Source organism: Thunnus maccoyii, chromosome 11 (assembly GCF_910596095.1).
Source record: "Thunnus maccoyii chromosome 11, fThuMac1.1, whole genome shotgun sequence".
NCBI classification, from domain to species: Eukaryota; Metazoa; Chordata; class Actinopteri; order Scombriformes; family Scombridae; genus Thunnus; species Thunnus maccoyii.
Genome location: NC_056543.1, coordinates 3,604,097 through 3,621,798, shown reverse-complemented (window position 1 = coordinate 3,621,798; position 17,702 = coordinate 3,604,097). Strand labels below are relative to the sequence as shown.

Here is a 17,702-nt window from a genome sequence, read left to right as displayed (position 1 = left end):
CTCTTATAATTTACCAATGTTTCTGAGAGCAACCTCGCTTGTTGACTTTATGCTGGCTCTGGTGCAAAGGGGCTCAAAGAGCAGCAGCGCCTACAGCTGTAAGTTCCTCGTGTCGAATGAAGAACTGTACCGCAGACGTCAAGCCAAGGAACTGCTCTCTTGAGACTGAAAATGTGATCGCTGTTATTAGTCTTTGGAGCCGTTTCTAAACAAACTAACATGACCGAACTCTTTATAATGAATAAACATGTCACCCAGTGCAGCTGTGTGTGGCTCACTGACATGTTTTTAATCGTTTTTGGACAACAATGGAGGTCTACAGCATAGAGGAATAATATATATCAGACTTGCAGGTTTGGCTCTGCACATCAGATTTGTTGACAATAGGAAAAATATAGAAAATCGCAGCCTTATTCTTTAACTTTATTGACTACAAGAGTCAACTTATCTCAATTAGTTTTACATTTTCACAACTCATGACACAACTTTGAACATATTCAACTTAAGTTCAGTTAACTAACATTTTTAGGGCAGCAAGGGGATTTGTGTTTCTGAGATGAACCAGCTTAAAATGTATTACAGTGTAAAAATAACATTGTAGTCTCCAAAGTGATTGCTGAAGTCTGAGAGAGGGTGGGACATATAAGGAGAAATTATATCCTGATATATGACAAAAAGACCCAAGCTGTAATAAATCAGAGTCGTGTGTGTGTGTGTGTATCAGAGTGTTTGCATCATATGTTTCACACACGGCAAAGGACACACACAGCTGGACGTGCTCTGATGTGAAACATATGCGTTTTGTATTTAATCTGATTGCAGTGAGTGTGTGTATGTGTGTGTGTGTGACTATGAATCAAAGGGAGAAGAAGCTTAAAGCTGGGACATAGAGGGTGACCCTGGCAGTGTGAAACACAACCTGACAGGACAACTGGGAGGGTATATTACCACAAAGTCACCACAGTGTGTGTGTGTCTGTGTGAAATCTCCTCTCAGAGCTTCTGGTCACCACAGGGTGTCGTTCTCAATACACCGACCTTATCTGAGCAGTAGTCTCACACACACAAACAACGTTCATAGGCAACAATGTTTGATAATTAAATAGTTCAAAACAGGACTTTAGAGCTGCCTCAAGCAGAGTGGGAAAGTAGAGGCACAGGACTTCTCATCGGTTAGAGTCACACTGGCACTAACACACCCACACAAACACTGGCAGACATAAATGATGGGAATAAGGTGGTAAGAGTTGTTTGAGCATTATCTGGTAAAGGCTGCCCTCCAGTGGACAAACACGGTACCACGTCTCCCTATTTAGATGTTCAGTCCAGTAAGTTATTTGGACAGTTACACAATTTTTTGTTCTTCAGGCTCTGTGCTTCAGTACATTCAATTTGAAATAAAATAATGGATATTACACTAAAGTGCGAAGTCTCAGCTTTAATTTGAGTAGGTTCAACCTTAAAAGATGGGTTCACTATTTTTCAAGTCTGGTTTCCAAATGAACAAGTTTTTTTTCTTGCTGCAATCATTCGTCCTGTTCATACTGACCATTAGATGATCCCTTCATAATGCACTTACAATGTAAGTGATGGGGGACAAAATCCACAGTCCTCCTTCTGTGCAGAAATATATTTAAAAGTTTATCTGAAGCTAATATGAAACTTCAGTCTTGAAAAATTATGAACCCATCATTTAACCTGTTCCATCGTCTCACCTCTGGTCGGTGCTACAGAACACTGTAAATACCAAAACTATCAGACACAGGAACAGATTCTTCCCTCTTGTCGACATCCTGATGAACAGTTAATTCAGTCGCTGTGCAATGAACCTGTAACACTGTAATACCTACTGTACCTACACACCTATATATTTTCTTATATATGCTCTATATTTGAGCAGGCTGCATATACTGCACATAACCACCTACTGTATGTATATAAATTAACTTATCACTTTTCAATCATTCAACTTTAAATGAATGTTTTATACAAAAAACAGCTGCTTTTCATGGATTTGGTCAATCCTGTTTATCTTTTTCTTTCTGCAATTATTGGAAAAGTTGTGCAATTTTTGGGACAAAATGTGTCTTTCAGCACTTGAATAAAAGACAGAATGTGAGAATGTGGATCTGGAAATGTTGGTCGTGTATTCTGGAAATGCCCAACAGACAGAATGTACAGCAATGAAAAGAATATTAAGATATGATGTTCCTATATAGTTCTCTGCTTTATTTTTGTAATATTACAAATGTTCTCCTGTTGTAAAAAGACTATAACACAGAAATGGGGCTGAGCTGACCTGCCAACTCTGGATCAGTGGACACAGATAGTCGAGGAAATCTATTTGATGGAAAAACTGAAACATTGGGAGACTGTGAGAAACCCAAATGGAGAAAAAGCGGGAGAAATGGACATTATACCAAATGAAGAAAGCGACACTGTAGACCAAATGGATATTGACAAAGACAACGATATGTTAGATATATACTGTATATATATTTAATTTGATTTATTTTCTTCAAATTCATGTTTGTTCTTATTTTGCATGTAAAAACAAATTCTAAAAATGCATCCTTTGTTTCAGAGGATTAAATGAATCATCACTGTTCTGATTTCTTTTTTTTTACTCACTTCTAAAATGCTCTCGTTTGTATCTGTTCTTCTTAGTATGATTATTTTACAATTGCAGGAATATTAATAGTTCACTATGGCTCTGATGTTTGACTTCTGTACTGTCTGTCACCTGTAATATTTATCAGTACTCACTGTGAGCTGTTCTGCTTATGCTAAGAAAGAATATAAGACAAAAATGTGACATAAATGAAACTATAAAGACAGAACCACTTGTTTGTTTGCATTTCTGTACTTTGAATGTGAAAGCTTCCTTTATGAGCTCCCTTTATGAAACGCACATATTGGTATCTCGGTATCACATGGCAACCACTGCCGTGACCTCAGGTTATCACACTTAGATAAGTCTCTCATGTAACCACACAATGCCTTCTCACCTTTTGCAGTGTCAATACTGTGACAGATAGAATACTGTTATCAGGTGTGTGTCTTATCTTTTATTTCATTTACTTATTTAATCTTTATTTAACCAGGCGAGTCCCAGAGAGATTAAAAATCTCTTTTTCAAGAGAGACCTGGACAAGACAGGCAGCAGCACAAATAAAAACCCATAGTTACAGACAGAAACGCAAAAGGAGACCAATTTAAAAAAAGAAAATAAAATCAAGCGTAAGGAAACTCACTTTTCAAAAGAGAAATTTCTCGGAATCAGTTGCATCACCAGGTAAATTGAAAACATTTACATCCTAGGGGATCTGCCTCTAATTCTTTCATTTTGGATTTAAATGCATTTAATGAGATTAATTTGTTGAGTTTCAAGTCATTCTCCAAAGTATTCCATGCAGAGGGTTCAGAATACACAAATGCCCTTTTTCTTATTTCCATACAGGCATTTGGGACAGAAAGCATAAAGAAGTCCTGAGAACGCAAAGAGTACTTTCCGGCACTTTTCTGCATGATAAAAAACACATAGGTCATATGGGAGCAGACCAAAAATTGCTTTATATGTAAAGGTGGTGGGTCAGAGCTTTACAATTGGTAATGAACCTCAAGGAAGCATGGTAAGCTGTGCCAACCGTATGAAGACACTGAGCGGAAATATGCATATATAAAAGATCACCATAGTCCAACACAGGTAAAAAAAAAAGTGACGGCAACAAGTCCCTTTTTTACATGATAAGAAAAACACCACTTATTTGGAAAATAAAAACCCAGTTTTTGCCTCAGCTTTCTTACTAGTGACTGCACATGAGGCTTAAAAGTGAGGGAGTAATCAATCAAAATACCCAGGTATTTTTATGAGTTAACAATTGCTTTTTCACTTCCCTCAAAAGTGACCACTGAAGGGATATTTCGTGACCTATGGGGTTTCATAGGACATTTTGGACAGCAGTAAAAGCATTTTGCAAGGATTCAGTGGACTGTACAAGAGTTGACACACAACATTACGACTCAGATTATTTATATAAATTGTGAATAAAAGTGGACCTAATACAGAGCCCTGTGGTACACCCTTGTCGACAGATACAGTATCAGAACATAGACCATCATATCTAATGCACTGAGACCTATTACGGAGGTAGTTTGAGAACCAAACGACTGCTTGCTCTGAGAGTCCTGAGTTAAGAAGTCTAAGTTTTAAAACATCATGGTCGACTGTGTTGAAAGCTTTGGACAGATCAATAAAGAGTGATGCATCATGTTGCTTCTTGTCAAGTGCAACATAAATGTTGTTGACTTCATCTCATTTTATCGTATTACTGTCACCGGTGGAACAGAATGGCTTTATTAAAAAAGAAAAAACTGCACTGAAATGAGGGAAGGAATCTGATACAGCTAGTGAATTACCTTTACATAAGTGGTGGTGCTGATTTTCTCCATGCTACCAGTTGAGAACCAAATCCTTCCCATCACCTCTCACTTTTCGGAGTCTGGGATTTATTTTCCATTGCACATCATGACATGACATCAAGAAAAACCTCATTAGGGTTCTTATGTAAAGCCAGATAGTTGCTGCCTCATTTATGTCATATGGTGTAAAAATTGTCTGTCCTGTTTTCCCTTGAAGTCACTTAATTAAGTAAAATGGTATCTCATATTTGTATTTGGCTTGACTTTGGACCTAAATTGGGCCAAATCTAAATGATATTCAATCTAACTGGTTCAGGCAGGGTCCCATTATATTGTTGTGAGTCTTAATCTTTGCGTCCTGGGGTCCTCTACCGTCTCTTTTTGTTTGCAAATTAATTAATGCACATCAGTTTCAGTTACCAAGAAAATGAATTTCCTCCGGAGGGTGTCTGGCCTCAGCCTTAGCAACAGGGTGAGGAGCTCGGACATCTGGATGGAGCTCAGAGTGGAGCTGCTGAGGTGGTTTACGCATCTGGTTAGGATGTCTCCCTTTGGAGGTGTTCCATGCATGTCCAACTAGTTGGAGACTTGGGGCAGACCCAGAACACGTTGTAGGGATTACATATCTCTTCTTGCCTGGGAACACCTCAGGATCCCCCAGGAGGAGCTGGAGGATGCTGCTGGGGAGAAAAAGACGTCTGGGTTACCTCACTCAGTCTACTGCCACCGTGAGCTGGTCCCAGATAAGCGAGGGAAAATGGATGGATGGATGGAAAACATAATGAGATAATGTTTGTCAATTAATTAACGCATCTGGTGAGTCACAAAAATGTTGATACTCAAGTAAAATGCTCAGTGACAAAGTATCTCATTTTCTGCCAAAATATCTTATCCTGCAGTACAATATGTGCTTGTTTTGACAAAAGCATTTTTCAGCTTTTTTGTTAGTTAAAAACTTTACTGTCCATGTTCTAGAAAATCATCTTTGGCTTCACCACAGTGATTAAAAAACCCAATACAATACAGGATATCCTAATGTAATCAGGATTTTGAATGCATGGCCTGTTTTGAATTACACAAAAAGTTAGCCCTGTTTCCATTTTATTTTATTGTACTTTATTTTTACTGCACTTACTGTATGTACTTTAAATCTTGTTTGTTGATACTGCATCCTTGGTTCTTGTCCTTTCAATTGTCCTCTATTGTCAATTATTAAACATTTTTATTGTTATGTTTAGACGCTGGCAGCACTTGGTTAAGGTTAGGGGAAGATCATGGTATTGGTTTAATACAGAAAAGGTCTGTAGTGACTTGAAGCAGGAGACATTACGTGTTTATTAACAGTTAACTGAAACCACCATCTTTAAATAATCTTATAAGTGCTTTTGCTGCTTAAACCACAGAGGAGATTCAGGATGTGAACCCGGTCTCTGGAGTCAAGAGTGCGTCATCCACCCTGACCACGTCCCTGCATCTTTGGAGCAATATGTAAATGTAGCAATTCATTCATTTAAAAAAACTTTCCTGTGAACATTATCCAAGCAGTAATTGCTCAAGTGTCAGGACTTGTCTTTAGCCCTGCTAGCAGTGTTACTCTATGGATGGCAATGTTGGTGTGTGTTTTGGTTCAGACTGATTAACTACTATGAAATTTGGTACAGATATTCACGGTCTCTTCAGAGTAAATTGTAACAATTTTATTTATCATCTGACTTTTCTTCTAGCACCATCATCAGGTTAAGAATTTTATTGGTTTAAGACTTTATGATTTTTCGACCAAATATACCTGCAAAACCTAATGACATTCCCATTATGCTCAGCTGTACCTTGCGTTTAGTGTTTATTGGCAAATTCTAGCATGCCAATATGCTAAACTAAGATAGTGAACATGGTAAACATAATACCTGCTAAACATCAGTGTGTCAGCATATATCATATATCATATCATATCAACGTGTTCCTCTGATCATGATGACAAGTGGAAATAACCAAAAGGGAATTATAGAGAAGTGTTTGGTTAGGAAGTGTCAACTGTGTATGTTTTTCAACATCAATTTAGAGGAACAGAAACTTAATCTATCCCCCACAGGATTCAAGGGAAATCTGTAGCAGTACATATGAACGTTTGTTAAGTTTGCTGCAGTTTACTGCTTTGGGTCTATGAGGATCGATAATATTCATGTCCTGACTGACTCCAACACATGGTTTTAAAGACCATTTGTTTTTGCATTTTCTGGGAACTAAATGTTTTGTCTGTTTAAAGAGGTCAAAGTCTAGTCTTTAGTAAACACTACCACAGAATTTTCCTCTGTCTATGTATAAAAAGTTCCCCCAAACTCACCATTTCAGATTTGTGATTTTGTGGGGAAAAACTTTAAAGATTTTCCGTCGTTTCCTTGTAAAACTCTGCTAGATAATATACTGGAGACCAGTATCCACAACAAAGCGGTTGTTTCCCATCTATATGACCTTATCACAAACTTCACGCCATCTCAAGACCTATTAATGGGAGACTGATTTAGACTATTCACACCTGACATTAACATGCGTCTTGGATGATCCGATCACAAGTGGACAGCTCTAAGTACATCAGAATACATCCCCACATGCGTCTTGAGTGACCACTTGTGATCGGATGTCACATCCCCACTCTATATGCAAATAAACATATGAATAATTTCCATTTGCAAAGACCAAATGCTTTGTCTTCCCATGCCTAGTATGCCAGAAATTAAAAAATGAAGAGGAAAAAGTTTGCAAAGACCTTGGTGCGCGGCCCCAGTGGAAATCAGACAGTGTGTTTCATGTGTACTCCATCCATGGGAATCCATTTTGCTTCTTGTTGTGGCTTCTTGTTTCACACTTCAATATGACGCCGTTGGTGTACGAATGACCACATACTCCCCATTCATCGAACATACTGGACCAAAGTCAGGCAGTGTGGAATTAAACATGAAAACAACACCCTATGTGATAGATGCAAGCAGGCTCCAGCTAGATTGATGCACATGTTTTGGCTACGCCCCACACTATTTACCTTCTGCAAGTCAATTTTTGACTCTATTTCTAAAGCATTAAAAATCATTGACCCTTCCCCACTCATTGCTCACCTTGGCCTCCCACCCAAAAATATTCCTCTCTCTAACTTTCAGAAAGATGCCCCAGTCTTCTCCACCCTAATCGCCAAACGGTTGATTCTCATGGGATGAAAGTCTATTCAACCACCTCATATACACTGGATGAGAGATTAAATGAGTTGCTTGCTTGTTTAAAAGATTAGATATATATATATGACAAAGCAAGGCAGAGACATTTCATTTTATTTGGGACCCTTTCATTTCTACCACTCCTGAAGTCTAATTCACTCTTGATTATCCCCAAGAACCTAAACCAACGTCATGCCAACATCCAGGAACATCACGTTGTCTCCTTTTTATTTATTTATTCATTTATTTTTTTCTTTTATGTGAGTGTAAATTTGCTTTAGGTGTGTTTTTTCTGTTGTGATAGGCTACTTTAGTTGTTGCTGTGAGGGTAATGGGAGGGGATTGTTATATGTGAAATCTCTGTTAACTATTGTTAGTCTAGTCTTAAGTTTTCTCATCAGCAAACCTTATTCACTTAAATGGAAAGAAATTGTGGTTTCCACTCTCCTCATTTTGAGGCACGTATCACGGAAACATGAACTGTCTGTTGTGCAATTCAGGCAAGAGTTTCTAAAATCCCTCCAACACTTCATGCTACATTAAAGTCTGTGTATCAAACAGCATCCTTGCCTTTTGTAGAACAAGTGTGCTTTGTTTTGTCTTCCCATCTCTGTGGAGACAGGCCCTAGAGGCTCAGTTTGTGGACCAACAGGAGCCCAGCTGTTGGGCCCCTGATCAAAGCAGACTGGGGCCTGGGCACTGTCAGTCCCAGTGTTCAGCAGCCCCATTCTGTTTAGGATTATCACACCTGCGGTTCAGGGATTAATCCCAGCAGAGACATGGGAACCAGGGACAAGATGGCTCCAAATGTCCAGTGTAGAAAAGGAGGAGGGACCAGTTACATCCCAGGACGTTGCCCCCATGAGGCCTATTGGTGCTTTTTTAACATTTGTGGACCAAAAAGTTGGAAAGGTGGGAGGCAGGTTCAGAGGAGGCTTGGTCACCAGAACCACACTGGCTCTGAATCATACAAACTGGTTTCTTCTGCTTTAGTGAGAGTGTTTTATGTTAGTTTCAGTTTTTTTTTCTGTGTCTGCTTTTTAACAGTGGCAGAATGTCACAACTACAAAAGCCTCAACACATGAATTCACTTTTTCCACTTTCTGACACTTTTACATTTACAGTTGCACAGGTCATGCAAACTGACATCACATGTGACACATATCAGAAACACACTTTTGACCTTGGGAGAGTCTAGTGGGTGGCCTTCCTTGAAGTTGCAGAGGCACTTTTGGTAAAGAGCAACTGTTTACTGACGCAAGCCTGACGCAAATTACTGCTGTGTCAGTGTCTGTGGTGATAAGTCAGGTGCAATTGCTATTTGAATTTCCGTACCCTCCTCCCATATTTTGAACTTCTACACAGGAACAACTTAAAAACATATTGTATGAGCCCAGACAGGCAGCAGTTCTGCTTTTCTTCTATTTTATTGGCACAAAACCTTGGTATGTTCTTTCAGTCAATAAGGAGAAACACAATTAGGCTGTTTGGAGCCTAAAATGGGCCCCAAATCCTCAGCAGCTCTGTGCTGTACTCAGTGGTGCTTTGAGCTAAATGCTAACATCATGCTCAAAATGACAATGATATAATTATATATCAATATAACAATATAATGTTTACCATGTTCATCATCTTGGTTTAGTGTGTTAGCATGGTAACAATTGCTAACTAGCACTAAACTGTAGCTAGTGTGGCTAAAACTAAACTGCAACAGTATATTCAGGCTGGCTGGGCAATAAATAAAATATATTGTTGTGTTATCATGTAGATTGTAAATGTATTAACTGTCACAGCCTGTCAAACAAACTGTCCTGTTCCAGGTGGCTAATTAGCTACCTAGCTATGCCGGGTCATTACAGGAAGATAACGAGACAGCAGTGAGAAATGCCAATAAGGTACATTCAATAAATGACATAATAATGAATGACAAACTCAATCCAGAATTAATTTATTGGAATGTGTTGGTCTTTTTTGTGTGTCTGCAAATAATATTTATTGAAAATATGAAAAGCAATGAGTATTGAAAAGTCAAAATATATGTTATGTTATGTGAAAGTACATTTTATTTATAACTCTCTGCATGTTGTCGTCCTCCAATGCAGTGATCAGCAACTGAAATCATGTTTGAACTACAACAACGATGGCACTCAGTCATCTCCCCTTGATGTGAAAGCCGTCTAAATGAATGAAAATGTTATTGACTGACCAGGTACGGTCTGTAATAACTTGTTACTTATTAAAGACTGACCCCCCGACCCTCCAAGTGTGACTCTAGCTGTGTCATATGTCTGTGTTAGATCAGCTTTCTTTCTTTTACTGACCATGCAGAAAATCCTCTCCTTGTTTGTTTAGCTAATTCGGATGGCATTTTTCCCAGTCCATTCCCTCTGAGCCAGTTTGTCTAACAGCTTAATGTCTCCGGCCCTCTTTACCTTAAAAAAAAAAAAAAAAAAAAAAAATCCAGAGCAATCCCTTTTAAAGCTCAAAATTCCACACAGATGTAAACCAATCCACACTGGTCAGGTGATCCATGCAGACACATTCAAGGATTTGTAAATAAATGCAAAAAAACAAACATTTTGAGACATTTATATGCATATGAAGCTTTATTTTGATGAATGAATCTGAAGTTGCACATTTTTATGTAGAATACTGACACTTATTCAACTTAAGGTTGTATTTATGTGTACAATTGTTTGGTATTCGTAGATCAATTCAGTTCAATTCAAAATACTTTATCCATCCCTCAAGGGGCGTTTGAGGCAAGCGAGTTTTCAAACAAAGCACACATTACAGTTCATTCACTCACAAAGACAGTCTAAAAATATAAATATGACAATGGTAGAAATAGATAAACTATACAAGGATTAGTGGCGGAGACTGGTCTGTAGCTGGCCAATAATATCCAACACCACTAAGGCTTATATTATGTAAAAACTGTTAAAAAATGCATTTAAATTACTCACAAATCATCACACACATTTATAAATATTGTGTCATTAATGGATTATTAAACACACAATTGTCACCAGAGGCTTTTTATAGTCCCATTAGACGGTTTCGTCCCTTATTCTCTAATTTACAACTAACCAACCACAAACACAAATGTCTGGCAGTCGAACAGAAATGGTGCGTTGATGCCATTTTCCCCCCTCAGATACAGTCCTTAACAGTGTTAAAAAGTGTTATGAAACATCATAATAGCTTGCGTTTATACTGGCCCATGGTTGAACTAACCTCTGGTAAAGACCTTTACAAGCACTCACTGCTACTCAGTCGGTCAGAACTACGAGGAAATCTCTGTTTGAACAAACTCTAAAGCAAAATTATTTGCCCTAAAAGTCTTCCAATTTATCTTCTTCTTTTTCCCGATTTCATGACAGGCTGCAGCCAACATGACATGCATTACCGCCACCTCTTGGAGTCATCAATGTCTCTAATGAACACCACAAAAAAGAACCACGTCCGGCCTGAAGGACACATCTCCTACATGGTTGAGATCCGCCATCTTGTCTGCAGCCAGGTCCCTCCCCAAGGATCGGAAAAATTCACATGTTAAGGATTGTGTTCACGTCATCTGGCAACACAAGAAAGTTGTTTAACTCCATTGGTCATATGAGGATTGAAAATAAAATATTCAGGCACTTCTGTATCATTAAGTGGCAAATGTTTTCCAGTTTTCCAGTCGTAATTACAACTTGCAGGTTGACGTAAAGGCTTTTTATAAGTCAGAAACTCAATTGACATGAACATTAGGCCATAGTTTGGTTTTCAACTAGTTTTACCCTAAGTGGCCAAAGAAGAAACTTGGTAATGCATCTTTAAGTACTGTATGTGAATTGTACTTACAGTACACAAACAGCTGTAATTTCTTTTAGTCATTTAGTCCAAATTAATAGCAGTGTTTCCTTTAATAGCTAGATAGACATAAAAGAAAGGAGAACAACTCACTAATATCCTATCTTTTCATTTTAAATTCAATAGATCTCTTCTATCAAGTTCTAAGTATTTATCTGACCATTCTTTCTCGCCAGTTAGATTAAAAATCAATGCTCAAAAGTCATCAATAAATTAAAACAACTCACATTTTATGTGGTAATCACAGTTGTAACCAACAGAACTGTAGCAGCTGCAATCAGAATCGAAGCCCACACAGGGAGGCCCCACAGATGTTTACCTGTAGGCAGAGATGAACACTGTGATAAACTGCTTTACCCTTTATAATAATAACAAAAAAATAATTTTCATAACATATTTCAAAACACAGCTACAATAAAAACAGGACATAACAATAAAAACACAGAAGATTAAATCTGAATGAAAACACTGCAAAATAATAAAGAATTCACTGTAAAGCAACTCTAAAAAGCAGGTTTTTAAAAGTGATTTAAAAGAAGAAGCAGAGTTTCCAGCTCTGATCTCCTCTGAGAGCCCGCACTAGGGTTAGGGTTAAGGGTTAGGGTAAAGGGTTAAGGGTTAGGGTAAAGGGTTAAGGGTTAGGGTTAAGGGTTAGGGTAAAGGGTTGGGGTTAAGGGTTAGGGTTAAGGGTTAGGGTTAAGGGTTGGGGTTAAGGGTTAGGGTTAAGGGTTAGGGTTAAGGGTTAGGGTAAAAGGGTTAAGGATTAAGGGTTAGGGTTAAGGGTTAGGGTAAAGGGTTATCACCTTTGTGTCTCAGTCTAGACCTCACAATAACAAGAAGAGAGGCATCTGAGCATCTCAGGGAGCAGAGGGGGCATGAGGCAACAAAAGCTCTCTGGGCTTTAATAGTAAGCCGTAGAATTTTGTAATCAAGTGGACGAGCGACAGGTAGCCAGTGTAGGGAAGCCAGGATCTGTGAAACGTGATCATGTTTCTTTGCACCAGTTAAAATCCTAGCAGCTTAGTTTTGGATGAGCTGTGAGCAGGAGAGAGATGTCAGAGAGCAAAGAGTCACAGTAGTCTGATCAACTGGTACTGAAGGTGAGTCTAATCTTTGAAATGTTTCTGAAATGTAGAAAACAGGACCCGTCCACTGATTTAATGAGTTACTGAGTGTCAATGAACCAAAGCTGTTAGATATTTGGATCTTCTGTTATTTCTGTAAATGAAAATCTGTCAAATATAAAAATCAAAACTTCCTTAGTCAAATTCATCAAGCACTTCTTGTTTTTCTTATCACTTTGGGAACAAGAGTTATGGTTTTTTTTAAAAAAGAGAACTGTAGCTACTAGCCAGAGTTTCACTGTTGAGTCATAGTCCTCTGAACAATGACTTTATTTTTACAAAGAAAATGACACTGAATTGTTGTGACATGCTGTCAACTAAATAAACCAGTGCTTTTTCAATTGATGAATCAATCAGTGTGGTTTGGTTCTAGTTAATAAAAATATATAATAATGTGTTTTAGGTGCAGCAAACCATGACATTTTCTATTTGAACCCATTGTATTACACTGTTATTCCAGCAGGTGTCAGCAGCATCACAAGCTGCTGTTTGAGGTCAGATTATGTAACTCTGTATGTCACTGTGCTTTAGTTCAGGCCAGTAATTGTGAACATATAATTTCATCGCCTCACAATTGTGCATCTTGTAAAAATGAAATAAAATAAAAATCTTAATTTTATATAATTGTTTCACAAGAAAAAATGCCAAAAATGTTCCTGCTTCTCAAATATGCGGATTTGCTGCTTTTCTTTATGTTACATCACTGTGAATTGAATATCTCGGGCTTTGGGACTGTTGGTCGGACGAAACAAGACATTTGAAGAAGTTCCCTTAGGCTTCCGCTAATGACAGTAAAATTGGTGTATTTTCTTACCAGAAAAACATTACTGGCATGTCCTGTTTGGCTTGATGTGTATGTGGGTTCAAGTCAACAACAACAACAGTCAGGAGCCCAAATGAACAGTGAAACATGTTTTTCTTGTTGTAATCATTCCTCCTGTTCATACTGACCATTAGAAGATCCCTTCATAATGCGAAAATGTATTTAAAAGTTTATTTTAAGCTAATATGAAGCTTCAGCCGTCCGAATGAATCAAATCAAGTAAATATCTTTCAGCGTTACGCGTTGAAAGATATTTACGTATTAAATGTCTTTTTAGTGCCAGAGTTCCTCTTTTTGTTACTGTACTTCCCCTGCAGCTCAACAGGGAAACACTGTCCAATATACAGTAACTTCTGTGGTAAGCAATTTCTCATGAGAAAGATATGATATTGGCTCATGTTGACTATTCTCACGTCACATCATTCTATGTCAGAGAGCTAACTGCCTGTAAATGTACTCTAATGCATACAGGGGATGCTGGCTGAACCTGAGTTTCATGCAGAAAGATGTTGAAGTTCCACAGAACGATGAATTCGACAGATTATCTACAGGATTTTTTATGTTAAACAGTCACTAAACCTGTACTGTACACATGTATCTTCACTTTTAATATAGGGCTTTGATCTTAGTAGGTCGATTAAGAATGAAGGTCTCATCACACAGGTCAGCATTAGTTTGGCATTAGATTTTACATATCAAAAGTCCTGATTCAGTTGCTGAACTTTTTGACTCAAAGAGAAATAAATAAAAATCACCATGAAATTAAAACCTTTCAATTACACATTTAAGACTTTTAAGTTCTGCAAACACTCTGATTATGATCATTTATAGATCTACAGTAAGATCTATTAATCAAGAAGGCGTCTCTGTATGTGTTTTAACAAAAAACAACGAATTTGTAGACTGTGAAAGAAAATTGAATAGTAGGTTATCATTTTATAAATCTTTTATATAAATGTTACAAATGTTTTTAAACTAAGGGGTCAATGTTTGTTATCAACTGAATATGATGTAATGTCATTGTCATTTTAAGTATACATGTTGGTGAAGAAATCCTACTCCTAAGCTAGTTAAACTCTTGAACCTGTTTCTATCTGAGGATTGCTCACTGACCTCTGGGGTTAGCTAGAGATATCTTTGTCTTAAGCCTACTGTTTTAGAGACTGTGTGGATCATGAGACACCTAGACAAGCTTAAGTTGAAGGATGTCCATGTTTGAAGGTACTGATTGACCATGAGGTCTCTGTTAGATTGTATATCGTATATATATATATATATATATATATATATATATATATATATATATATATATATATATATATATATATATGTCATCACACTTGTTTGTAAGAAGGTGTAACGGTTTGTGGAAGTGTCCATTTAGGGACCAGGTATAAAGCTGTCTAGTTTGGGTTCACAATCTTTAGAGAAAGGGCTGGCTTTAGGGAAAAGGCCAGCTGAACAACATGCTTTCTCTCCAAAAAACAAGATGATTGTATTTTTGTTTGTGTTTGGACATTTGTATAATTGTTACTGATGGTGTGATGGATTGTACAGTGTCTACAACTGCTTCAACAAGTAATAATGTTTTCTTTATGTCTCTGTGTGGTTCTTGAGCAACAATGAAAAATTTCCACAAGACAAAAGACTTTTTGCATTGAACTGGCAAATTGTTTTTTGCTCACACTTACCTTTCAGTTTGCCTTTGTCACTGTAATATGTACATGAGTCCAATTTGCTCAAGTTTGGCTATATGTGATAATGTGAAGTATCACGTCTTTAACACTGGACTAGACTGTGTTGCGGATACTACAGATGACTCTAAATGACTGTAAAGATTCTATGAACTCACCTTTGTTGAAAACGTAGGTTTTACTCAATGTCACATTTAGGGTAGGGTTGTAGATGATGCAGGTCACATTTTGATATTGACCTCCATTGAATCCTATAGTGCTGCTGACATTGTAGAGATGGTCCTCAGCATCCTGCACTGCTTTAGTGTGTTCATTCCTCGGGTCTGACCATTGTTTAGAGTCGTTGAAAAGGTGTTGGAGTCTCCAGGAGACCAGCGGTTCAGGGAATCCCCTTTGGACAGTGCAGACGGCTTTCATGTCTTTCTCATTTACCTCGAGGCTGACGGTCTTGTAAGGAACTGTGAATAACAGAGTGAAGATCACCAAGAAAATATCACTGATGTTATAATATCCCCTTATTTACTGTCTAACTATAAGTCAGATGGGAAGATACCACCACCACTTTTACTTCCACAGTCCTCCTTTTGTGCAAAAATGTATTTAAAAGTTTAATGTGAAGCTTCTAATTAGCTTCAGATAGTCAAATCAAGTAGATATATTTTTAATGTTACAGTCTTTTTAGTGCCAGAGTCCCTCTTTTTGTTACTATACTCCCTCTTTGCTTCTGCCACAGCGGTTGCTAGTCTTCCTGGGGTCCACGCCCTCAAAATACTTCAGGAAACAAGATACATGTTAGAGTAACTTATTAAACAACAACCAAATGGGGTGTACCTGATAACATGACTTTATAAATATGAGTATGCTATAACTAAATCTAACTTCTCCAGGGAACCAGGACAGTTTGTTGTAAGTTTCAGTAATGCTGGTGTGGTCATTTTCACAGTCATTTTGTGTGAAATGCATTTAAAAGTTGATGTGAAGCTTATATGAGGCTTCAGCAGTCTGAGTTAGTCATATCAAGTGGATATCCGCCACATTTACTGTCTTTTTTAGCATCAACTTCCCTCTTTGTGTTTCCTCGGACAGTGTTTCCCTAAAAACTAAAAAGACTGTAACGTTGAAAGATATCTACTTGATTTGACTCATTTGGACGATTGAAGCTTCGTATTAGCTTCAGATAAACTTTTTAATACATTTTTGCACAGAAGGGGGACTGTGGATTTTGTCATTTGTGTAAAAAAGACAATATGGAGAGCAGGAATAACTAAATCCATAGCAGGAAATAAAACAGCAGTCTGGTGAACAAATGAACACTGAAACATGAGTCACTGACAAAATCATTGATGATCATTGATGTTAGGAAATCAGCTTTCAAATACATTTTTTTTCTCAAAATGAGGACTGTGGATTTTGTCCCCTACCACTTACATTATAAATGCATTATGAAGGGATTTTCTGACGGTCAGTATGAGCAGGCGGAGTGATAACTGTGGGTGGTAGCGGCATCTTGCCACCTGACTTTCAGTTAGAGTAAATAAAGGGACTTTCCTTGCATCAGTGATATTTTTTCAGTGACCTTTACTCTATTACTCACATGTTTTAATGTTCATTTGGGCAACTGACTGTTTTTTTTTAATACAGACTTGAAAATTGTGTCCTTTAATTCCTGGACAGATGTAAAAAGGTATTGATCTTCCTTTAATTAGTCTTTAGAGGTGCTGGTGGGCAGATTGTGTTACCTTTAGACAGATCCAGGCTAGCTGTTTCCCTCTGTTTGCTGTCTTTATGCTAAGCTAAGCTAACTGCCTGCTGGCTGCAACTTAAGATAAGATTGAACTTTATTGATCCCTGTAGAGAAATTAAGCATGACAGCAACACAAGAAGAAACCAGAGGTAGACAGGACTGGCAGATACGAGAGTGCTATTGACCTTCCCATCTGTCTGACTATCCATTTAAAGAAAAGGTAAATCTCCATCCTTACCTGCAACATTTAAAGTGATCGGGCAGATATTTAGAGAGTGCTCCCATTTCCCTGCGCTATTTAAAACTGAAGCAAAAGCTCTGATAGTTCTTTTCCCATCTTCCAGTGTTAGGTTTTTAACTGTGACTGAAATATTCCCTCTTGTCATGTCCTCGGGGAAGGCTGTGACCCTGTCTCGATAAAGTTCCGTTACATACTCTGACATCTCCTTCCCTTTGTTAAAAGAGTACAAAACATCATTTCTGTCATCCTGCCAGTGAAAGCGCAGATCCTTTAAGTCAATGGAGGTGCTCATCAGGGTACATGGAAGGACAGTTGACTCGCCAGCAGTAGTGTTGACATTTAGCACCACTGTTGCATCACACACTTCATAAAAACACAGAAAATACAAATGTTAGAAGGACTCTCAAACAGTTCCTGTCTCAATCACACTCTGACACAACACTGGACACCATAACCGGTGCAAAGTTAGTGTTTACTTTCACATTCTATGCTCATTTAATAAGAAATATTTCAGCTCAAAACCTAATTTCAAAATCTCTCAGAGATAAACAAGTACAAATGAAGAAATTCAAGAGTACAGAAAACTTACCA

At 37.8% G+C, this 17,702-nt stretch overlaps 2 long non-coding RNA genes across 4 annotated transcripts; one reads left to right on the top strand and one right to left on the bottom strand.

Annotated features, from left to right (window-relative positions):
- Positions 1–3,243: 3,243 nt before the first annotated feature.
- On the top strand, positions 3,244–11,282 carry LOC121906495. Of its 2 annotated transcripts, XR_006098639.1 has the most exons (5): positions 3,244–5,237; positions 5,825–5,909; positions 9,448–9,522; positions 9,730–9,836; positions 11,011–11,282. It is a non-coding gene; the product is annotated as an uncharacterized LOC121906495 (long non-coding RNA). The 2 variants fall into 2 exon arrangements; XR_006098638.1 differs by having other exon boundaries at positions 3,244–5,909.
- On the bottom strand, positions 10,294–17,148 carry LOC121906496. Of its 2 annotated transcripts, XR_006098641.1 has the most exons (4): positions 17,109–17,148; positions 15,285–15,584; positions 11,713–11,804; positions 10,294–11,204 (listed from the first exon to the last, which is right to left on the bottom strand). It is a non-coding gene; the product is annotated as an uncharacterized LOC121906496 (long non-coding RNA). The 2 variants fall into 2 exon arrangements; XR_006098640.1 differs by lacking the exon at positions 17,109–17,148 and having other exon boundaries at positions 15,285–16,118.
- Positions 17,149–17,702: the final 554 nt, after the last annotated feature.